Source organism: Corvus kubaryi, unplaced genomic scaffold (assembly GCF_017639235.1).
Source record: "Corvus kubaryi isolate FWS band 111438036 unplaced genomic scaffold, C.kubaryi_AGA036_p1.0 37220, whole genome shotgun sequence".
Taxonomy (NCBI): Eukaryota; Metazoa; Chordata; class Aves; order Passeriformes; family Corvidae; genus Corvus; species Corvus kubaryi.
This window is the reverse complement of record NW_024581063.1, coordinates 378,872-402,959: the sequence shown is the minus strand read 5'-3', so window position 1 is coordinate 402,959 and position 24,088 is coordinate 378,872.

The following is a 24,088-nucleotide window of genomic DNA, read 5'->3' as shown; positions in this document are numbered from 1 at the left end:
TGCGAGACTGGTGGAGGTGAACAGAGGAGCAGTGAGGGGATCCTGACTGTGATCCTGGTGCTGTGCTGCCAAACTTGCTGTAGAGTCACAGCAGAAGGAGGTTTTGAAGACAAGTGAGGAGCTCTGTGGGTGTTTTTCCCTGCTAGAAGCATGAATAAAGAAAAGCACGACAGTGCTTCCTTGGAAATCTGGTGGGTGGCTGGGTGCTATGAGCTGATAGAAGGTGGGGGCTCATTCCTTCATAATGAATGAAAGAGGACAGATGGGGAGAGGCAAGGAAAGGCCTTCAGCACTGGTATAATTAACTTACTCCTGAGAACACTGGGATGGGCTTTTCTCCTAATATGATAGAGAAAAGAGAGGATGTTTGACTGAGAGTAAGGAGATAATGGGAATCGTAGAGGTGAATGTGGTTGTCCCTCTGTTCCTGAGACACTTGAAGCAAAGCCAGTTTCAGGAGCAGACGGAGAGGATGGATTCCCTGGTCTTGAGGGGGTGGGCTGCACCTCCTGGGGTGCTTCTCCAAGCTTAATCCACAGCCCTGAGCGCTTGGCTTGGAGGAGGAGGTGAGGAGCCAAGCCCTCTTCACAGCAGTAATGACTTCACACCCTGACTTTTTCCCCACGAGCCTTTTCTCTTGCACACTAACGAGTCTGAGCCTACTTCATTGTGCCTCAGTAATTGTGCTTTTAATTATGCTGTGTGTCTACCACCATCTGTTGTGCTCTTTTCAGAATCTGTTTCAGTTCTGATATCCCCTTTAGAGATGAAGGGACCATGAGTGCCCACAGTACCCAAGGTGTGGATGAATCATAGATTTGTCTGTTCTGTTCTTTGCTTTCCAAATGATTCATTCCACTTGATCTGTTTCTCGATGGTTGCTGAGCCTTGAGCTGACATTTTCATGGAACCGACAGCTTTATGTGGAAAAATGAGGGCTGAGAGGAATGAAAACGGTGTCTGTTGGAAAGAAAAATCCTGATCTTTTCAAGATGAGTTTATTTGGACAAGGGCTATCAGAGGACTCTGAAAGGAGAGGTTACAATAGCTCCCAGCGTGGATGTCACCTGGGAGAGGCCAGTGTGCAGCTGCTGGTGTTGGGATGATGCTTGGGGATAGATGGATAAGAGCAGCATGGCACATGTACCCCTGGAGCAGGGCTGCAAGGGACAGGGACATCAAGCCAGGAGAGGGAGCTGGAAAGGCTCCAGCTGCAATAAAGGAGATTAAGAAAAGCAAAACAAGGTTAATGAGCCAGAGAGCTTGTTAGGAAGGGAGGACAACTGCAAGTTTGGGCAGAGGATGTCCAGCAGCATTTGGGGGGGGGGGGGGGGTTGTGCAGGCGGGGGGTGCAGTGAAGTGGGGTGCCCAGCAAGCGCCGCAGCCTCCCAGGCTACCCCTCCCTCACAGTTCACTTGCAGATGGGGGGAACGGCTGGAGCTGTGTCAGGGAGGGTTAGGTAGGAAATCAGGAAAAGGTTCCTCCCCCAGAGGGTGGTGGGGCACTGACCAGGCTCCCCAGGGAGTGGGCAGGGCCCCAAGGCCACCACAGCCCCAGAAGCATTTGGACAACCTGTGGGTCCCTTCCAACTCAGGATATTCCATGATTCTGTGAAGTTAAGCTTGTGGATCAGATGGTCCTGCTCACCCAGTTCAAGAGGGAAGATGGAAGGTGAGAGCAGGGAAGAAAAAAGAGAGCATTTGGTGGGTGAGAAGGACGGGCTTAAAACTGGTGTATTTGGGGTGTAGGATAAACGTGGCTGAATCCGAGGGCAGGAGTCTGCAGGAACAGTGGCTACAGGAAGACCAGGAGGTGAGAACCCGCACATGGCCTGTTCTCATTTTTAGGATAAGGGAATAAAACTGTCATCGGGGGAACTGTTGATGTGGTCCTGGCACCTTTTGGCTGGGTAAGGAGCATCTTTTCCCTTCACAAAGGAGAGTGGTTTCCTCTTTATCCCGTCTGCCCCTGCTCTGGCTCCTTTCTCCTGGTGTGCAGGGCTGTTCTGGCCTGTGCCACTGCTGATACTGGGCTATGTCTGGCTCTGAGCACCTTGTTCTCAGCAGGGTGACCTCCTTTTCTGTACTCTTTGCCCTTGAGAGCTCTGTCACTGGTTGGGCCCACAAACCCAGCCCTGACACCCAACGGCGTAGCTTTGTCTCACTGCTGTGCACGTTCTGTGCATCTGCAGGATGCTGCACTTGGCTCTGGTTTGGATCTCTGGGTGGGATGTGGCAGAGTGGGTATCATACATGGTGCCAGACCCTCAGTACCCTTAGGAAAGTCTTATTCCATCCCAGGCCAGAGAGATCATCCCTTGACCTCTGGCAGCTGCTCCTCATCTTGTCTTCTGAGCATCTTTAAAAGATATTTTGGTCTGCCCTGATTGATTTCCTGATGCGCTTTCTGCCCTTGCCCTTTCCCCTGGGCGTGCCACCTTGGTGCTTCAGTGTCACCCCTGGTCATAGGAGAGGAAAAGAACCTCCTGAGCCTTGGTTTGCTGTCCCTGTTCCAGCTCCTGGACACCTTCCACCTCCAGCTTCTCACTGTGGGAAAGGATTGTGGTGTCCTTCTGCTCTTGCTGGTTTCCTATGCAGGGAGGATGGAGAACATAAATAGCTCACAAATCAGCTCAGGGGCTCTCTCGCTGTCATTCCTGCATTCCACAGGCAGTCCCTCCTGTACCTGCAGGGTGAGGAGCCAAGAATCAGTTGCAGGACAGGACTGTAAATGAGGTTCCTTCAAAAACCAGTTCTATTGAGCTCAAGGCCAGAATGGGAAATCCACTGTGTTTCCATTAAATCCTGTCTGTATCAATCCAGGAGCTCGGCTTGGGCAAGAGGTGCTGGGATCCCAATAGGCCACTAATTAATTACCAACCCCACACTCTTTATTGGCAAGGCAGGGCCCTTCCAATGGTTAATTAGGGTGGGAGCCAAGGAGAGGCTCCGTCTCGGAGGCGATCCGTCAACATTCCCTCTGGCTTCCTTCCTCACAGACATGTCCTGGCACTGAGAGGGGAAGCCAAGGCTGAGCATATGGCTCACTGTGGAGCTCTGACCTTCCCGGAGCGGGGCAGAGCCGAGCGGCTGGAATTCTCTTCAAGTGCCACTCAAAGCTTACCTGATGCTGTGGAAATCCTCTGTGACATTCCTGGGAAAACAAACCCTTGGCCCAAGTGCCAGCAGTTGCTATTCCCTCATGTTCTTCTTTCCTGTGCACCATGGACAGCTGAGAGACTTGGGATGGCGCAGCAGGAAGGAATCACCACCTGTGACTTCCCTGTGGGCTCTCTGCTCAGAGGTGATGAACAGCAGCACAGCTCCGTGGGTGCTCCCTGCATGGCTCTGGGAATCTCAGGGGCTGCAAGAACGTGGATTGGGATACCTGAGGCAAACACCACACACGTCTGTTGGGATCTCCCCTGTCATCAAACACCAACACAAACACATTTGGGGTGAGTCATGGTAGTTCAGAACTGTCCGGCTGTTCTGGGAGTGAAATCCATGGCTGGCTGGCCTGAGAGAGACCTTGGATAAGTGAAATGTAAATGCTCACTGTGGCTTGCCAAGATCTGAGTGGGAAAAACCTTCCTTGGAAGAGGATTTCCCATCTTGTCCCAAGGAGTCCCAGCTGCTGAGTGTGCTTTGTTGTCATGGCCTCGTGTCTGGGATTTGCGTTTCCCAAGACCTTGAAACCCATTTCCCTCCCCAGCTCCTCGTGGAGCTTGATGTAGCCTGCCTCCAGAAATCCAGCTGTTTGCTCCTTCTCTGGAATCAGAGAATATTGCTACTTTCTTTCCTTGTGCTCTGCAGTGACCTAATTATTTAACTTTGCACTGCAGCCTCTTCCTACAGCGCTTGCCAAAGAGCTCATCAAAGCCTCGCAGCCCCAGCGCTGGGGGAGCTGGATTATTAACCTCTCTCTGCTCAAGGTTAGAGGAGATGTTTCCTCCTCTCATGGACAACTCTTCCAGACAAATCTTTGGCCTTTCCACTCAAGATCAGCTGCTGGGAGGGCATTGGAGTGATGCTTATTCTTAACATAAGGTCTCTCCAGGCTGCACTGGAATATCGCACACTTAATTCTTGGCGTAACTTGATCCGTTTGGTCTTGGGATGACTGGAGCAGTGCCTGGTCTCCCTTGTTCCTTGATAAAAGGAGGCTCATAAATAGCCATATTCCTCCTGTGTCAGGGAGATTGGTGCCAAAGGCTAGTACAGGCAAAATCTCTCACCTCTGGCTGTGATTTCCCAAATCTGCCATGTCCAGGAGCTGTGGCAGTGCACGGAGCAGGGGGGGGATGTGAGAGGTGGTTCAAGCCCATGTCCTGCACTGGGATTTCATGAGTGTGTGCCTGTGCTGTGTGCAGGAACAGCTGCTTGGGGCTGACTCTGCCTGAGCGCTGCTCCACAGGAATGCAGCATCTGGGAAGGAGTGTCCAGCCAGCCCCAGGCACTGCCTCCCTTCTCTGGGGGGTCCTATGGGGGCAACATGGTGCAGAGCTGCCTGTGGGACCAGGACCAGCAGTGGGTCTAAACCCACTAAACCCCCTTGGCCACCCAGTAACCCCACTCCAGAAGATCATTTGGAGGAATGTCAAAGGACAAGGAAGTAGGAAGAGAGCAGGACACATTGGGAGAGTGTTGGAAGTTACTGTCAAAGTCAAGGGAGCTGGATCTGACTGGTGCTGGATCCAGCATATGAGTAGGGCAGGAGACAAGCGAGGTGGTTTAGAGCCACCCCATCCCTTCCTTACTCTGCCACTGCCACTTGCTCCCCCAGCACCACCATCCCAGGACCTGTGCCCTGCCCAGGGGCTCCTCACTGTGCAGTCCTTGGGCTGGGCAGCAGCACCCAGCTCCCCCCATAGCACCCTGCACCTGTGGACTGCCCATATCCATTCTCCTGTGCCTGCTGGTGCCCAGCACGTGCCTCTGCTCCCCGGCAGCAGCTGCCAAATCCATTTGCTCAGCAGGTGTGTTCTTGCATTCACTGGGAGAATAGGCTTTTTGGAAGAGAGGGGAGAGAGAACAGAGGAAAAATTGGAGGGGGGGGCAGGAGGAAATAAAAGGAAGTAGAAGAGAGAGGGAAAAAGCAGCAAATGATTGGAAGAATTAGAGATGGAGTGTGGAAAGGACTGCGTGTCCCCCGTTGCTTTGAGCACTCAGCAGATCCTGTGGTGTGTCTGCTTTATTACTGACAGAGTTCTCCCTTCTGTCGGCTTGTTTCCTAATTGCTGGTCTTGTAAACTGCTTGATTTATGGCTCCGTTCATCAGTTCTGGCCCTCGGGTATAACATGCTTTTCCTTCCAGGCTGGGAAGTGAATAACGAATTAACAGCCTGCCTTGGGTTCAATGAGAAGCTGAGCATTCAGGGATCTTTATTGGGCTGCACGTGCCAAATGGAACTGCTTAATTTTTACTTCTCATTCACGGAGGGTATTCAGCGAGTCCTTCCCCAGGGCCGCAGCGGCGTTGTGGCTGCGTGGTGCCTTTGAAGTGTCCCACAAGAGAAGCCACCAAGGAATGGCTTCGCTGTTGGTTTGCACAGAGAGCTCAATCTGCTTCCTCACAGCTTGCTCTGAAGCTGGCATTGTGTGCCATACACATTTGTCTCACACAAACTTCCCTTCAGAACAGCCCAGGGATGAAGATGAAGATGAAGTCAGAGAACAAATGGCCCCGCTGAGCTGGAGCTGTGCCTTGTGCCGTGCCAGCAGCCAGCACCCAGCCCCTGGCTGTCACCCCTGTGCTCACCCCTAAGAAGGGGTTTGTCCTAAACCCTGGAGTACACTATGGTCAGTGTAATTTAAGTCTTCGCCAAGTGACCCAAGTAGCTCTGCTCCCACAGCCCTCCATGGCAGTCCAGTGCCTCCCACACAGCTCTGATCCTCATGGCTCCATGGCCACACCACCATGCACCAGGTCTATGGAGCAACCAGGCCTTGGAATGATAAGCCCAGGGTGGGAGGTCCCTTGGGTTCAGGGCCTGCCTGTTCTTGCCCAGTTCACAGAACTGTGGTCAGGAAGTCACATCATGTCCCCCCAGCAGCTCTGCACCACCCTGACACGCTGTGGGGGACATGTTGTGAGAAGGAAATGCCTGTAAAACAACACTTTTGTGGAGGAAGAAAACTCTTGTAAAGAACAGAGGAACTGCTGTAGCACCGCAGGGCTCCTCAAGTGTGAGCTCAGGGCCTGCAGGTCTCCAGCAGATAAAGTTAAGGCTGACAGGTCCCCTCAGGACTTGGCAGCTCTGCCCTCCTGCCCTCAACAGCCTCTCGGGATGCTGCTGCTGCCTCTGAGCTGCTTCACAGCTGTGGCAGGTGACTCTGATGTGCCTGGGAGGGTGAGCTCAGGAAAATGGCTCTGTAGGATTCACCTCGGCATCATGAGGCTGCGAGTGAAGGACAGAGCCTGCAAAGTCAAGTGCAGCATTAATGTAAGGCTGCAACACCTCAGGGGCTGTAAAAATTCTGTTAGAGGGAGAGTTTAACACACCTGCTTAGTCCTGATCCAGCCCTCACTCGTCTGTGGGAGCTCAGCTGGATGGAGTGCTCTCTCCAAGAATCCTACAGCAGGGAGAGCTTCTGGTGTCTGGTTTTGCTCTTGGGGCACACAGAATAATAAATAAACTGCAAGGTATGGCGTTTCTTTCCTCATGGCATTAGCAGCACACCTTGATTAGATGGTCATGGCCATCCTGTGTGCTCTGCTCTTGCTCTGCCTTCCCCTGATGGGCCTGCAGGTGCAGACACCTGGGCAGCTTCTGAGGAGAGGGGAATGGTGCCTTGGAGCACCATGAGCATCTGGTATCATCATCTTTGACTTCTCACAAGGCTCAAGAACCTGTCCAGCCCTGGGGAAAGCTGAACCCCTGTGTACATATGCCATATCCATCAGGATCCCTCTGTTTTTATTTAAAATCCATGGTTTCTCACCCAGCTGCCTCCTTCCAACAATCCCAGCAGGCTGTAACAGGACAGCGGATCTTGGAGTGCAGAGCAGGAGAGGACACTGCAATGTTCTTTGTGGGACATGAGCACCCCCCTCCCACGGCTGTAGTCATGTGTTTCCTCGTGCCGTGGGGTCAGGATCCAGGAGCACGAGGACAGAAGATCAAAAGAGCTCTTGCTTGCATTTCACACATGCTATCACCGAGAGTATTAACTACTAACTGCTAAACTAGTCTGAGTAGATACCCAAAGTCCAGGTGTTATCACTTCCTGATGAAAAAACTTGAACTGCGTTTGGTTCAGCGTGTGGGTGTGCTCACACCCTGCAGAACCCGGGCCGCTCTTCCTAAATTGCACAGCAGGCAGGAGGGCTCAGGAACAGGACAGGCCGATCAGCCTGCCGAGGTTGAAGGAGCAATAGCCCAGGATCCGTGCGGAGGGTGGGCAGAGGAGGTGCCTGCACCCTTCCCCTCCTTCCATGCACAGCTTGGAGTAGTTTCTAAGCTTGGGCCCAAGTCCCCTCCTCTCTGGGTGCTGCTGTGACAGCACAGCACAGGCAGCCTCTCCTCCAGCCTGTTCCTCCCGCTCAGGGTGCACACGAGGCTGGAAATGGGATCAGAGGGAGAGGCTTCTCTTTAAACTCAATATTCACATGGCGAGATCCTCCCTCCTCACCTCTGACCTGTTCCTGCCTGGCTGCCAGTGTGGATCTGAGCAGCGCAGTGTTTAATCACCTTCTGGACAATTGAGCAGGAGCCGTTCCCAAGCTGTCCCTCCCCTGCCCGTGAGCAGGAATTACCTCGGGCTGGCTGTGCCAGTGCGTGCAGTAACGACTCCATCAGCGAGAGCAGTTCCCGTTGCCTGGATGCAGGTTAAAAAAAGCCTGCTGGTAGGAAGGGGATATCTTACAGCTGAAGGTGTGATAGATGAGCGTCTGTTCCATCCCCAGAACGTGATGTTTTGAAGTTCCTGTATTTCAGCAAAAGGTTACGGCCCCTCTGCTGCCAGGGCTGCTCCTGCAGCTCAGGGAAGTGGCTCTGTTCGTGTGTGTGTTCTGTGCAGGGCAGGGTCACACAGGGCTGTGTGACGGCCCTGCTGACAGCGCTCTTCTTGTGCCGAGTCCGGCGCTGTCGGGATCTGACCTCCGGCTCTGCAGTGCCTGCCCTGGGTCACCGCAGCGGCCCGGGACACTCCCCCCCAGCAGGCACTGGTGGCCATCCAGCCCACTGGAGCTGCGGGAAAGGATGCAGTTGGGGGGGGTTGGGGGTGAGCCCTGGATTTGAAGCTCAGGAACAATGTTGGTTCTCAGGTCAGGAGCACAACCAGGACTGTGCCCTTGGCAGAAGAAACTTCTGAACCAGCTGGGCAAGGAGGCTCTTCCTGGCTGAGTGCTCTAAGAAATGTTTGGTGTTGGGGCTGTGGGGCTCATCTCACCAGGCCTGTGTCCTCCTAGCACAGAGGGCAGGCTGCACACAGCATTTTAATGGCTCTCACCCACCAAAGACCTTGGCCAGATGCTGTTCCCCAGTTCTGAGCTTCATGGTGACTGAATTCAGCCTTGAGAGCTCTTGGGGTGAGGGAATAGGGATTGTCACCGCCTTCCTTATCAAGCTGCAGTCTGTGGAGACTTTATGGGTCCAGAATCCCTGTGTCCCGTGGCTCCATTGTGGTGTCTGGCAGTACCAGGCTGCCCTAAAGAGCACAAAGCTAATCCCTCCAAAAATGGCCTTGGCTAAGGGATGTGTGACATGGGTCTGCACTGGGAGGGCTCCTGAGGAGCAAGCTGGGCTGTGGTCTTTTAAAACCTCAGGGAACTTTGGATGTGAAATGTGGCACACCAGCAGTGTGCTGATAACTCCTCATGTACATTCCCAATCCATCCATCCCTCCCACGGAGGGACAAGGAGGCAGGAGGGGAGTGCTCATGCACGTGTAGGGTATGGAAAAAGACAGTTTGTGTTGGCTGAGCCAGATTAGGGAGCAGTGAGACGCCACCCCAGCTGGCAGATGGCACAAGGGTGGTCCCCGGGAGTGGGCAGTGACAGAGCTGGCAAAGCTGCAGCTGGGCTCTGATTTTCCTGCTCGTGTGCCCACAGTGTGCTCTTCCCTCGGCAGCACTTGGAGCCTCCATCCCTCCTCCCTACCCACAGGACTGCTTGTAAACTAGAGGGAGAATCTGGTGGCAGGCCCCACAAACGTTTGGGTGCTTTCCAGATCTCTCCCACTCTCTGTAGCAGCTCTCAACTTGCTTAGATTCAAGGACACAGATTAACTCTCAGTCTGCCTTTCTCTCCCCCACACCACCCATCAGCTCCAGCTCTGCACCCAGACAAGGATGGGCTTTATCAGGATACCTGCCAGGTGACAGGAGACTTCTCTGGTTGATCCGTTTTGAGTTCCCTTCCCTGCAGCCAGGCTGGGGATGCTGCACTGCTGAGTTTGCTCTGGGCATCGTCCCTCCAAGTCCTTGGATAGTGTCACACAATCATAAAATCAACCAGGTTGGAAAAGACCTTTAAAATAATCAATCCAACTTCTGTGCATAGAGAAGGGCTCACGGAGAGAGCTGCTCAGACTGGTAAGGTGTGGCTGACCCTCAGCTCAGACAGGCTGCTCCTTTTAGATCCAAGACTTGGTCCCGAAATCCAACCAAGCCAGCTCTGGTTCTGTGTCCTACTTGGAAGCAAAGGCAAAAGTTGTAGCCTGAGCTCCTGGGCTGGCCAGAGCTGTGCTGCCCCGGGGCTAGCTGGGGCCATATCCCCTGTCCTTGCTGAGGAGGCCGGGCTGCACGGGGCAGCGGCTGGTCCGTGATGGTCCCTGCTCTGGGGACCGCCCAGCAGCTCCCCAGCAAGGCAGAGCCCCTTTCCCACTGGCATCGCTGCTGCGGGGATGAAAAGTCCTGGCAAGGCAGGAGAAGGGAAAGGGAGGTGACTTTCCTCTCTGGTTGCTTTGTTTGTTGTTTAGGGGTCGGGTGGAAGAAAGACTTTGCCGGCTCCATTAAGGAAGCCACTGTTTAGTTGAGGACTTATTTGTTCTTTGGGAAGAGGATCGTGTTTGCCTTCGGGGGGAGCGGGACATTGTGCAATGTCAGTTCCTTTCAATCAGTTGTTGTTTCTTTACCTTGGCTTGGTTTAGCCAGAGAAGAAGATTCTAAAAGGAGAATTTAAAAAAAACAAAAAAGTCAGGGGGAGGAAATAGAAACACAAAACAAAGCTCAGATGTGGGGCTGGGGCTTGGGATCTGTGCTTCCAGCTTGTCCCTGCTATGCACACGCTTAGCAAGAGAAGCTTTTACCACAGAGGCTGAGGGCGTTCCTCCTTGCTTTCCCACTGTTCCTGCCCTCTCCATCCACTTCAGGGATGAATGAGGGAAGCCTGTGTGTCTCTGTGGTGGGACTCACGGCCATATGGAGATGAGCTGAATGTACAATGGCCCGTTTCCCAGGAGAAGGGGCCTGGACCAGCAGCTGTTTGGCCCAGATGTCTGGGAGGGCTGTACCTATCCCCCTTTTATGAGAGCACCTGGTCATCTTCTTTCAGTCCTTCTGTCCTTGAGGCTGAGTGGGAAGATCTGGGGATCAGGACAGGCTGCTGAGCAGAGGGATGTGTCACGTCACCAGCTTTGAGGGTGTTTAGGAACCTGTTTGTCCGACTTCAGTGAGAATGAGGCATTAAACGGGACAGAGGATCTTGCCCTCCCCTCCCTTCATGTCCACCCTCTTTTCTGTCCATTTTCCTCTCTCACGGCCTCATGGGGAGGGAGCAGGGGGAGGATTCCCCTCTGTCCTCCCTCCTGTGTCTGCAGGTTGCAGCTGCCCGAGGCCGGGGCAGTGTCGGGGCCCTCTGAGCCCTGGCTGTGCCTCGTCACCACTTCTCGCCCCTGAGCTGGAAGGTGGTGACAGCCGGGGAGCAGGGACACGCAGCTGGCCCTGGCAAGTTGCAGGTCAGGGCAGGGTTTGCTTTTGTGCAGGCCATAAGGAAAGGAGCCCTCGTGGCACAAAGAGAGTTAAAAACGCCTCCATGAAAGCCCTGGGGCTGCCGGAGCTCTGCAGCCCCGTTTCCAGGCTGGTGCTTTGCTGGCAGCCGGCTGCCCCCGGAGCAGAGCTGGGTGCCTTCTGTCTCCTCCATTCTTCCGAGGGCACCTCCCCGCTGTGCGGGGCTGAGTGAGCTGGGGGTCACTCTCACTTCAAGCCGTGGTTTTCCCTTCCCTTTCCAGCTCCTTAAACAACAGAGGTGTTGAGGGAATTTATACCTCTGCCTGGTAACAAGACAGATCAGCGAGAAGCTGTCACGGTTTTGTGAGGGCTCCATAGATTTTTATTGCTTTTCAGTCCTTGGGTTCCCAACCTTCCTTTGGCTTGTAAATTGCCCACAAAATGCAGACACAGCTCCTATTCTGTGAGTCCCTTTGATGATTTTATTTATATCTCTGGCTTTGTCTTGTCTTTTATTACAGGGAGACTGCAATTAATTATTATCCCATCAGCTTCTATTTAGGCTGACAGTACAATGCAGTGCACAGTGTCCAACCTTGCCCTGCCCCTGTGTGCACGAGCGGGACACTATTCTGGGGAGGAACAAAGGCCTGGCAGCTTCAGAAAGGGACGTGCTGCTAAAGGGCAGCTGAGAGGCTTCAATAGCACCGGCAGGGTACAGCTGTGACAGAGCTAAAGTGACCAGACATCCCAATTTAGTTGTGATGCTCCTGATTTTATCTTCTCATCCGCAGCGTATTTTAGGCTTTTGCTCTTTGGGCGTCTTTGAGCAGAGGCAGGGCTCCTGTGTCTTTTTTCCCACGTCTCTGATTGACCAGATCTTTTCTTTTATTCATAAAATAGAAATTGCACCTGAAAGATGTGTAAAGCAGTCCCTACCTCAGTGGGGAGACAGGAGGTGCACACAGTGACAGAGATGAGCAGCAAGTTGGAGCGATCATAGATCCAGGGAACGTTTGCCTGGGGAGCAGACAGAGGGAACTGGGAGTGTTTGGGCAAGAGAGCACCTGGGGATGATGCTCTGGCAAAGAGGGAGGGATGGGTCAGTGCTGGGAGGGCAAGAATGGACTTAGCAACAAGGGATATTCAATGTAGGTGCTGGGAAAGTGGTAAGAATAGTAATGGTGTGAGCAGATCTCCTGGGCTGGAGAGGGACAGTCCCCAGGGCTGGAGCTTCTCAGGAGCACTTTGGATACATTTCTGGCTTGTTCCATGTGTATGTGTCAGACAGAAGTGATGCCAGGCACAGCCCTGAGATAACAATGACTGAAGACCTCCAGAACAACGTCTGTTAGACAGGGAAATGTCTGATGGTAATTTCAGGGCTCATTTCCTACCCAGTCTTTGGTTTTGTTCAGGGAGTATCAGTTTTCTCCACTGGCCATCCTGTCACTAGAAAACCAGTGAAGCTGTTTTCACTCTTCATCTTCACATCTTGTGGGAAGGTTTGTTTGCCCTACAAGGATGGCACTGCGCTGATGCTGATGCTGGTGATGAGATAAAGGTGTTTTGACAAGATCCAGGTGAGTGGAAGCTGCTGTTAAAGCAAATGTTTGTTCACTCCCCTCCTGCTTTTTTCTCTTGTTGTTTGATATGTTCATTTACGCCTGATCTTGGCAGCCTTGGCAGTGCAGCTCTCGCTCTGACCCCCCCAGACCAGCTCCTGACAAAGGAGCAGAGTCTCTGGGCCAGTGTCCTTGTGAAAATTCTCTGTAGTTCTTCACTGGGATTAGCTCAGTTGGTCAGAGCGTGGTGCTAATAATGCCAGGCTTGTGGGTTTGACCCCTGTATGGACCATTCACTTAAGAGTGGGACTGACTTGATGATCCTTGTGGGTCCCTTCCAGCTCAGAATGTTCTGTGATTCTGAGTTCTACACCAGCTCCTCTCCTGAGCAGAGTCCACTCCGTGCTTCAGAGGAAGCTGGAAGATTGGGCTACCATGCCCTAAATCCCGAGGTGTTCCTCGCTCCTGCCCTCCCCACATAACGTGTGCTCACTGGCCCATGTGGCTGCCAGCCATCGCCTGCCGGGAGTTTCGCAGTCCCAGGGAATGTGGCTGTGGGGCTCCGTGGGGAAGGAAGGGCACGCCTGGGCAGGGAGGCCGGGCAGACTGAGCTGGCTCTGGCCCTGCCACGGCCGGGGTGGGAGAGATGGGAACGGCAGGGCTGGGATGCTGAGCTGGCTGTAGGAAACAGGCTCGGGTTTAGGGGTATCTTGGTTCACCCCGCTTAATTCCCTTCCTGAGAGAGCAGGTTGGGTGCAGTCCTGCTCAGGTGGGGGCAGGGGGGCCTGGATACCCATCTTGTGGGAGAATTGAGCTCAGCTCTGCATTCCTTCAGGTCTCCCCTGTGCTTGGAGGATGAAGGTAAAGGCAGGAGCAGCAGCTCCGTGGCTGATTCCATGTCTCCCACTTAAATACCTCGACTGGAAGTGAGCTCTTCCACCTCCATCCCAGCTGCATTTCTGCTGGATCTGTGATTGCTGGGATGAAATTGCAGCTGAATTCTGCCAGCTTTGAAGCCTGAACTAGGAGGGGTGGTCTTTACATCAGACATGTAATTACCTGTCTACAAAATTATGAACGTGTACGAGGGAAAAAAGAGGGAAAAGCAAGATCTCTGTCAAACGGCAGAAAGGCTGTCATTTTCCCTGTTAGTTTTTGGGTTGATTTCCTCCCTTCGCAGCAGTGCTTAATCCAGCTGGGAACCTGCTCCAGAGATCATTGTGCCTGATAAGCTCCCTTGTCAGTGCTGACCCTGAGATCTGTAAGGACACAGGACTCGATGTTTGAAAAGCCTGGAAAAATTCTCCAAGCTGCAGCATCCTAGAAGCAGGAAAAATCTGTTTTCCTGTGTAAGAAGAACATCTTTTTATGGTGGCTGGCAATCAGGATGGCAGCACCACTTGGTAAATGCAAGTTACTGAAATACTTCATTTTGGGACTAATTACACAGCGCGTGGTTGCTCCAGCGGTCCCGTGTAATTAAGGAGAAGGTTCCTGCAGCACTGCCATGACGCTGATGGTGCTCATCGAGAAGAGACTCAGATTCCCTGGGAGGGCACAGATGATGTGCTGATTGAGGGGTTATGTGGAGTGCCATGTGTGTCCTGTGCTTGGGGACAGTGTCTCCTCCTTTCCTAGAGAGATCCTTGGATTTGACCAAGATCCCAGGCTATCAAAGCCTCCCACAATTTTAAACATGTGCTTAAAACCTTTTGAAGTCAATGGTGCTAAAGGACCAGCCTCAGTTCCACTGAATTGTGCTGGTTGGTCAGGGGTGAATCCTCACTGGTGCCTGTTCCTCCTCAAGGACACAACTCATCCCTTGATCCAGCACAGCAGCCTGGAAACGCCTCAGTGACTGTCACACTTAACTTTTTTTCTCTTCAAACTCTTAAGAGCTTGAAAAGGTTTTTCTTTTCCCCGAGAAACTAAATGAGAGTTTATGTAGGAGGGAAAAAATATCATCTCTGGCTATATTATTTTACTGTGCCAACCAGTGGGGAGGCTTGACAGAGGATTATACAGTGGAAAAGGCCCAGTTTTCCAATGCTTTAATGACTGGACCTTTGTTCTACCTCTCAGCTGTGACCATTTAATAACTACTTGACTGACTTTGCCCTCAGCATGGTGTTGAATGTGGCTTCATTGACTTGGAGAGCAGGGTTGAAATTAAAATGTACTTTAATGATACAGGTGGTAACATGATTATCCAAGAGCTGCCTGTGGAGGGGGCCTTCGTGAGCATCCTTTCATATCAAAATGCTTCCCTAGACAAAATTTAATTTACGTAAATTACAAAACTTTTAATTTATGTGGTTAAGTTCCCAAGTCATGGAATCCCAAAATGGTTTGGGTTGGATGGGACCTTAAAGCCCATCCCATTCCACCCCCTGCCATGGGCAGGGACACCTTCCACTGTCCCAGGCTGCTCCCAGCCCCAATGTCCAGCCTGGCCTTGGGCACTGCCAGGGATCCAGGGGCAGCCACAGCTGCTCTGGGCACCCTGTGCCAGGGCCTCCCCACCCTCCCAGGGAACAATTCCTGCCCAATATCCCATCCAGCCCTGCCCTCTGGCAGTTTAAAACCACTTGCCCCTTGCCCTGTCACTACCTGCCCATATAAAAAGTCTCTCCCTCCTCTCCCATCTTTAAATGCCGTGGGAGGAATCTCAACTGAACATTCAGCCAACAGCAAAATGAAAGAAAAGTCTCTGCTTTGACTGAAAGAGTTGGAAGCAGATTTAGACATCTTTGCCCAGCAGACTCTGGGAGATATCCGGAGAGTTCAGGGTTTAACCAAGGCAGGCTCGAGGTGGGAGGGGAAGCCAGCTCCGGGAGGAAGGTGCTGTGCCTAAAGGTGGCACAAGAGGACAGGAGCAGAGCTGGAATTGCACCCCAGGCCCCAGGGAGTGCCTGTGAGCTGTGCCCGCAGCAATCCCTGCAGGCTGGGGCTGCTCCCGGGGCCTGGCAGCTGCATTCAGCTTCCTTTAGGGAAGAACATGATTGCCCGCCAGGTGGGGAAGGAGCCGTGAGAAGCAGATCGTCTGGCCACGCCACAGCTTTCTTACCTTTGGGGGGTGGGCTTTAGTAGTCCCATTAGGAGTAGAAGGCAGTGGTGGGTCTGTGGTTGGAAGCTCCGAGGTGGACCTGCTCCTCTCTCTCCTGCCCAAGGGGCTTCGTCAGGGTCTGTAGGAAATCAGATCAGATAAATCCCATTTTGAGTGTCTCGTGCCAGGCTTAATTCCTGGTGCTGTGTCTCTCTGTGAAAGGAGTCAAGTGTCCTTGACTGTGGCTGCCCTCTCTGCAGTGATAATTTTTTCATGTGTCCGCTTGTTCCTGTGCCTTCTGGCTCGCTTTTAGTCTGGCCCATTCCCAAAACAACCCCAGAATGCCTGTGCTCCATCTCAACAGAAATGAGGACAGGAGGCAGAGATTCCAGAGGAATGTTGTTCTTCTAAAAATGTTCATTTACAGTTAGTTTATAGCTCAATTTTTTTTTTTTTTTTTAGGATGAATAAATTTACTGTAATAGGAGTGAGTCAGCATGGATGTATTGCAGGTAAATCATGTCAGGCTAATATGATCACTTATGCTAATGAAATAACTATCAGGCTAGATAGTATAAATCTATCTGATTGTCCACAAGGCTTTAAGAAAATTTTGCCTGATGGATTATGGCCCAAACTCCCTAAATGAAGGTTAAAATAATCTATTATTGAAAAGGGCAAAATACTGGGAAGAAGGCTCGGAGCTCAGGGTGAGTGTCAGTGATGAGGGGGGCTGAGCAGCAGATCCTCTGCTGGGGCTCTTTAATATTTTTATTAAAGATTTACGGGACACGGCAGCCTGTAGGGTCATTAAATTTGGAGTTATACAGAGCTAAAGGGATCAGGCAAGACTTACTGGTCTTTCTTTGCAGAGAAATTACTTTCTGGCAGTAAAATCTTGCTAAATTCTGTAGGGAGGCTGGAAACATGACCCTGACTGGACCAGGGTGCTCCGTGGCAGTTGCAGATCTGGAGGTACAAACTGGGGGTTTTAGGGTGGAGATGGGGAGGTTTTACTGGGGGTGTGGGGGGAGACAAATCACCTGCAGGACACGGAGAGAGTTTTCCTTCATTTTTAAAATTTTTTGGGGCCTTAAGAACCTCTCACCATAAACATTTGCCCAGCAGTGTTTGATGGAAAGTAGCTGGGAGCAGCTTGCAGGGCGATGTGCTGACTGTGCTGCTCCAGCGGCGGTGGGACGTGCCCTCCTCTTCCAGCCTCTCCAGGAAAAATGCTCAGTGTTGGGAACATGTTCCGTAAGCAGCAGCTGATTTGTTGCATGAGATTCTGAGCAGGGGAAGAGTGAAAATAACAGGAGAGTGGTTTTTCCTCTATTTTGGTCTCTGATTTAAATCAGCTCCTGAGGCAGAATTCATTTCTGGGAGAAGAGTGATGCTTTGGAACTGAGATTTCTGCAAAGCGGGAGAACACCAGTGTTTCAGAGCCAGTGGAAGCGTCTAAAGGTGGCCAGCTGTATTTCCAGCACACTCAGATGCCACACTCCTGATTCCTTCACCAATGAGACACTGAACTGCAAACCTTATCATTAGCAGAAGGGCAAAAATATTAACATGTGACCCAGAAAATAAATCTGTTCAATAAATCAAAGATAGAAGCAAAGATGAAATCTGAAATCCCCGTGGAGTGGGAATAACTCATTCCTGGTGCCAGTTCCACAGCAACCACCACAGGAGAATGTAATGACCCTGGTGTTTGGTGAAATTAGACTTGACACTGGCCAGGGCCCTGTTATTTTGGTTGGTGAGGATTTGCAATTGTTTGTCACCCATTAGAAATCCCAGTAACATGTTCTAAGGGCAGGCAAATTAAGATTCTCTCTCTCTGTGCACGATTACTCATCACACCACAGCTCCACGTTAATTGGAAAATAGCTGGTGGCTGAGCACATCTTACCCGGGCTGTCCTCAGAGCCCGGGAACGCCGGGCTGAGCTCACACACAATTTGTTGTACACACAACTGCTCACAGAAAACTCGCAGGAAATTAATGCTCCAATAGCTTATCAGATGCAAAGATAATTATTAATCCTTAATGATCCTGGTAATTTCTTTATGGGGATTCACCTCCGTTTCCTTCAGGGCCTCCACACGGTTCCCTTCCTGAACCTCAGCTCTGGATTTTCTTTTCTCCACAGCCTGACAGTGAGTTGGAGAAGTCTGAGGGTTTGCTGGTCCAAGCCAAGCTCCCAGGGCATGGACCTCTGAGGGCTGCACTCACAGATGAGAGGATAATCAGGGAATCACAGACTGGTGAGGTTTGGAGGCACCTTAAAGACCGTCCAGTCCCAACCACTGCTATGGGCAGGGACACTTTCCACTAGACCAGGTTGTTCCAACCTGGCCTGGAACACTTCCAGGGATGAGGCAGCCACAGCTGCTCTTGGCAGCTGTGGGTAACCTGTGAGCTCCAATCATACCACCTTCCCTCTCCTGCTAGTGGGAATCTTGTTTAGCTGAACCAGAACAGAATGGAATGGGGGGGGGGATTTAGCTAACTGGGCTGTGTAAGCTGTCTGGGAAACACCATGAGGTCCTGCAGGGAGACAAGCAGGGGCAGAGAGGCTTCCTAGAGGTCCCACCTGCACTAGGAAGCAGGAAGGTGCAATAGGAACAGACCTGGGGAGTGAGATGTCCAGTGCTGGTCCACTCTGTGTTTCAGGAGGAATTACTTGGGGTAGCTCTGGTCTGGCCCCATGGCTTGGAGCATTCAATAGCAGCGTGGGCTCTGTGGGTCTTTAGGGCTCCTCCCATGGCTGAAAGGACTCCAGTTCTGCAGCCTGGGCCTGCCTGTAGCAATTGGGAAGGTCAGGAGGGTCCCCTCAAAGGGGCTGCCCTGCTCCAGATAAAGCAAACACCAACACGGGCACGGGAGGCGCAGGGAGCTGTCAGAGCAGCTGCTCCTTCCCGGAAACAGCAGATGAAAGTTAATCTGGACATGCACAGCCTGGTTTATTGTCTCAATAACACATTCCCTCTGAAATGCTGTTGTTCCAGGGAAGCAATAGCTCGCAGTCAGGAAGCTGCTTGTTTCATGATTAGAATCGCTGCAGCTCCCAAGGGAAAGGATGGCACTGTCTGGGCAGACCTGGCTCTGCCGAGAGCACTTGTGCCTGGTACTCCACCAAGGATCTGGTCTATGGTGGAAAAGTTGCTGCTGCTGAGGTGGGATTTAGGAGCCAAGAGATGCTGGGCTGCGTGGGACGCAGCACTGAATGGGAGCAGTGGGAAGTGGAGTTCACCCAGTGACTGACACGAGCTCCCAGCTGGCTTTGGCAGGAAACTGTTCAGGTAAGATCAGTTTATTCAATGGATTCACTTTTTTATCCAGGAAATACACTCCTTGTATCCCACTGCCCGAGTCCATGTATTCCCTGTGTATCCAAACAGCTGAATTTTTACTTGGGATAGCTGAGCTTGCACAAACCAAGGGAGGGATAGAGAAAGACCCTTGTGCCTCGATGTGACAATGGATCGCTTTTTATTTTTGCTCCGATGCCAGGCCTGGATTTGAAATAGAAAAGCAGCATCCTGTTTTGTGGAGTAACTTTCGGAGGGGGCCCTGAAGGAGGAATGTAAGACGGGGCTGGAGAGATCAGACAGGAACGAGGAGAACAAAAGCCGCCAGTGTTGGGGATGTGGGAGCTGGTGCTGGATGAAGCGGGACCTCCCGCTGTTCACGGCTCGCTGCTGCCGTGGCCAGGCTGGCATCCTGTGCAGGGGGAATGCAGAGAAGAGCTAATCTATGGAAACAGAAGGACAGACTTAGCTTGAGAAGATGAGCATGCTGAGCTGGTTTCTGCTCTGTTACACCCTGAAACCTCGCTGATATCCGTGCAGCTCCCCAGCTGGAACTCGGAGCAGACGGGGGTTCTTTATGCATTTTCTCCAGAGCCAGACTGGTGAGGATTTGGTGAGGACTGGAGAAACTGATACTGAGATTTTCAGCTCGGCAGGAGGAAGTCTCTGTTTGCTTAATTTGGGAAGAGACAGCCCTATAACTTACAGTATGTAAAGCTTAAGCAGAAGTATCCCCTTGTGTAGAGTTTGAGGCAGCCAGGAAAAGTCCTTCAGGCTGCCTGGGCCATTCCACAGGCTTCCTCCATTCCTCCACATACAAAGAGATGCCTGCTCCAAACAGTTTGTGCGAGGACTAGACTCCAGTATAGTAATCCAGGGATTCCCACAGCCACATGTAGTGTAGTCAAACCCCTGTATAATTCCTCCCAGAGGTGAGGTAAAGAACCCCTTCTGGAAAACATGTGACCTCATCACTCCACCTGGTGCCCTGGGAAGCTCTTCCAGTGCTGGACATGGTCCATGGCTGTTTCTGTTAGGTTTTACTTCAAGGTTAAATTTGCAGCTGTCTCGGAAGAGGTATCATTGTTCCCAAAAGCCCTCCCCACCAACTGCCATCCCAGTCAGTGCCTGGAGCAGTGGCCAGCTCCTGTCTCAGTCACACCCTTGACAAGCTGACCCTTGGGCTCCTTCAGGAGAACGCTGGGCAGCTCCCGTTCCCCAGCCCCAGGGTCGCTGTTTGGCTTTGCAGAGCCGCTCCTGTATTTTCCCTTTCTCCATTAAGGAAGGAACAGAGCCTGAACACAGCCTTCCAGCAGGTTCCTGGAGATGTGTGCCAGGAGGAGCCCTTCCTGCTGGGATCATCCATTGTCCCTTCTAAGCACTGAGGGATCACAGTCCCCCTTTATGGCAGCTTTAGGGCTACAGCAAATCTCCAGTGTCCTCCAAGTCCTTTTCCAAACTATTCCTTCCCGAGGCAGCATCGTGTGAGTGTAACCTGTGTTTCTGGTTTCAGATTTCTTACCTTGCACCTGACTGTTTAAATCACGTTTCACTGGCGTGTGGCCAGCTCTCACTCGTGTCAGATCCCAGCGTATTGATTGATCCTGCTTCTTGTTCCCCTCCCACCAATCTCGTTGGCATCTGCAAACTTCCCCGTGACAAGGATTTATATAGACTCATTTAGATAATTGATAAAAATATTAAATAAAATGGCAATGGGAGTTTCACTCTTCTTTTATCCCAGATAGTTTTAGCCAGTCTAATATTACTGCATGTTTATGGAGTCGTGGCTATTGGAACATCCAGTAAATATGCCTTTGAAGAACAGCCAGTTTCCAGGAATGCTTTCCACCTTAAATGTGCATTCCCAATCCATTATGCTGGCAATGGAGGCCTGGGAAAACAGAGATGTTAAATGCATAGGTGTGTGTGTCACTGCTGGTGCAGGTGTTTGCACAGCTGTCACCTGTGGTGTTGAGGCAGCTCACCAGCCTGTGCATCAGGAATTGACTCCTTGGCCTTCTGAAGTCCAGCAGGAAGTTTTCCCACATGGATTGCAGCAGTTTCTGGGCTGAAGGTGCTGTTGTTTGGGAAGAACTCCTGTTCCCGGCCTTAGGAGTCAGAGCTAGGCCTGAGCTGCAGCTTACCACAGTCACACAACTCTGCTTTGTGCCACCGTGTGTCAGCCAGGCTGGATGCTGTCCCTGTGGTGCTGGACATTGTCCCTGTGGTGGTGGCCACCCCCTAAAATGGTGTTAATGCACAGTTTGAATGTTTCCTTTCAGCTGCCAGCCTGGATCCCAGCAGGGAACAGGGCTGCTCTGATTGCCATGGACTGAGCTGGAGCTGCAGGTTTATCCAGAGCCAGGTGTGCATGGGGCAGTGCCAGCATTCCCAGGTTGGCAGAGTGGCAGGATGAGACCTTTGCCACCAACCCTCAGGTTTGTGGATTCTTCGAGACCTCTCATGGGGCAGCCCAGGAGCTCATTTAGATCCCTGGTTATGAGGTTATAAACCCAGGGAGTTGTTTATAAATACCCCTTCACCCTCCAAATCTGCAGCTGTCACCTGGCTTTGGGAGGTGTGGGCATGGTAGGAGCTGGCTCCCCACTTCCAGAGGGCAGGGTTAGATGGGATATTAGGGAGAAAGTCTTCCTTGTGAAGGTGGGGAGGCCCTGGCACAGGGTGCCCAGAGCAGCTGTGGCTGCCCCTGGATCCCTGGCAGTGCCCAAGGCCAGGCTGGACATTGGGGCTTGGAGCAGCCTGGGACAGTGGAAGGTGTCCCTGCCCATGGCAGGCGGTGGGATGAGATGACCTTCAAGGTCCCATCCAACCCAAACCAGTCTGGGGTCCTGTGATTTTCTATGATCTGCCCCTTTTGCAGCACTTCCCAAGAGCAGAGGTGTCACTGTTGGAGGGAGGGACAAAGGCAGCTCTTCTGCTGGCAGCTGTGCAGCAACTCTCCCTGCAGAAATACATCTCAGAGTCTCAGAACTCCTCAGAACTGGCCAAATATCCCCAGGCTGGTACAGCAGAGCACGAAGGAAGTGCCTGATATTCAGACCTTGGTCTTTAGCTGTGCAGCAGCTGGAAGCACAGGCAGGGCTGTGCCTCGGGGAGAGAGGCCTGGGCAGCCTTTGGCACGGGAACAGAGCTCTCCCGTGCCGCGCTGGAGGCAGGGGAGCCGTCCTGTAAAGGAGGTGACTTGGCCCGTGCGGGGACGCCGGAGCTGCCCCGCCGTGCACAGCCCTGATCCCACTGTGGGGTCGGCTCTGCACTGACGGCGCTGGAGGAGGGCTGGGGCTGGGGAGCTTGGCAGGGCAAAGTAAACCAAAGGGAGTGCCTTGGACAGGAATGGAGGAATTCTGACTGTACACAGCGTCGTCCAAGTGCTCCAGCTCAGGGCTGTTGCTCATGGCACACAGGCAGGAGGGAACAGGAAGGGAAGGCAGCTGAAGGTAGGTCCTGCTACAGTCGGCTCAGTGTGGCCTGGGAAGGCCTTGGGCAGCCTATCCCCCACCCCGTCTGCTTTTCATTATTGTTTTTATGGCCAGAAATAAGAGCTTTATTGGCTTTATTCATCTCCTGTCAGATGCCCAATCAACATCTGGCAACACAGCAATTCCCAGAAAGTGCTGACCTAGTGAGAGCCAGTGGAGCAGGAGGTGTGCAGGAAGGTCTCCATCCCCCTTCCCATCCCTGGCTGCCCTTTTCATTATCTTCCCAGCCCAAGTGGGATGTGTACCCCACCTCACTGGATTTCAGAGCACCAGGCTCCTGGGAGATCCTGGGGTTGGAAGGCACCTGGCAAAACGTCTGGGCCGTGGAGTTATGGGGAGGAGGAACTGAGCAGGAGACAGGGCATCCCAAAAACTGCTCCTGGGCTGGAGTTGGCCCATGCATAGGGAGGAGATTGGATGACTGGGTCAGAAAGGAGCTGGTCCATTCCTTTGAGCAGTGCTGGGCCAGTGTAAGGGGTGCACACAGCAGGGCAGAGCAGCTCAGCTCTCCCTCCTCCCATTGTTTGGATTTGCACAGGACTCGGAACTCAGGCATGAAAATGCAGGGATCCTTCCCAAGGGTCTTTGATAGAGTTGCCTGCACGTTAAAGGATTTTAAGATCCAGCAGAAGATTGAATAAAGAGAAACACATTTTTATTTACTTGGGTGCATATTGGACTCATAATAAAATGGGGTGTAACAAGCCAGAGGCAAGTTCTGTTCCACTCGGAGATTAGCCGGAGTGTGGCTGCTCCAGCAGGTCCAGCAGGTTCCCTGTCAGGTCCCTGGGCTCCCACACTGGATCCCCTGAGCCCCCTTTTCCCACATGGTCCCGCCCTGTCTTCTCCCTCAGGTGTGGGTGGCTTGGTTTGTGCTGGATTGTGGGACCTGCCTTTCCACATCTTGGCTTTTCTTTGCCCCCTCTCCTACATTCCAGCTCCAGCCAGTTGGTCAGGGCAGTTCCTCCCTCTTCTCTGCCAGAGTCTTCTCCCCGTATTTTGGTCCTTTTCTGCTGGGAAGTTCCCTCCTGTTCCTGTGGCACCGTTCCTGTCCCTCCGATCGGGCTCCTGTCCTGGACCAGCTGCTGCCCAGCTCCTTGATGTACTCTCCTGCCCCATAAATCCTCCATGGGCTCTGCAGCCCCTCTGGATGCCCTTCCCAAACCTCCACCCTGAGACAGCATCTAACCAAGGCCACTTTGTGGCTTCAGGTGGTTTTGTCACCTCGTGCCTGCACTTTGGTGCCTGTGATGAGAACGGGTTCGCCTTTCCTCCTGCCCAGAAATGGAGCCAGGGCAGATGGTCTTTGGCTCCAGGAGGGAAAAGCTGTACCTCAACATGGATATTCCCCTCGGAGTAGCAAACCCTGCTGTGAAACAAGGACTCTGACCTGTGTAGCCCGAAGCAATGCTGGGTACCTGCAGCCCGCTCCCATCCTGCCCCTTTCTGGGACGTGCAGTGTCTCCAGGCCCCCAGAGCTGGATGTCTGTGCCCATCCTCTGCTCCAAACACGCAGCAGGAGACACAGATCACTCAGAGAAAGGTCCCGAGCTGCCTCATCAGCTGCCCACTCATGTGAGCAAATGCCACCAGTGGGAGCCGAGGCATCGCAATCCAGCCCAGAATGCTCCTTTAAAGACATTTCAGCAGCTCAATTAAGTTTCCACTTGTGTGTTTTCTTTTCCCCCCCTTTGCTTTCATGGTCATTTAAAACAAATAAAGTGAGCAGAACACGGCAGCGTGATAACCACCCTTTAATTCCCTTCC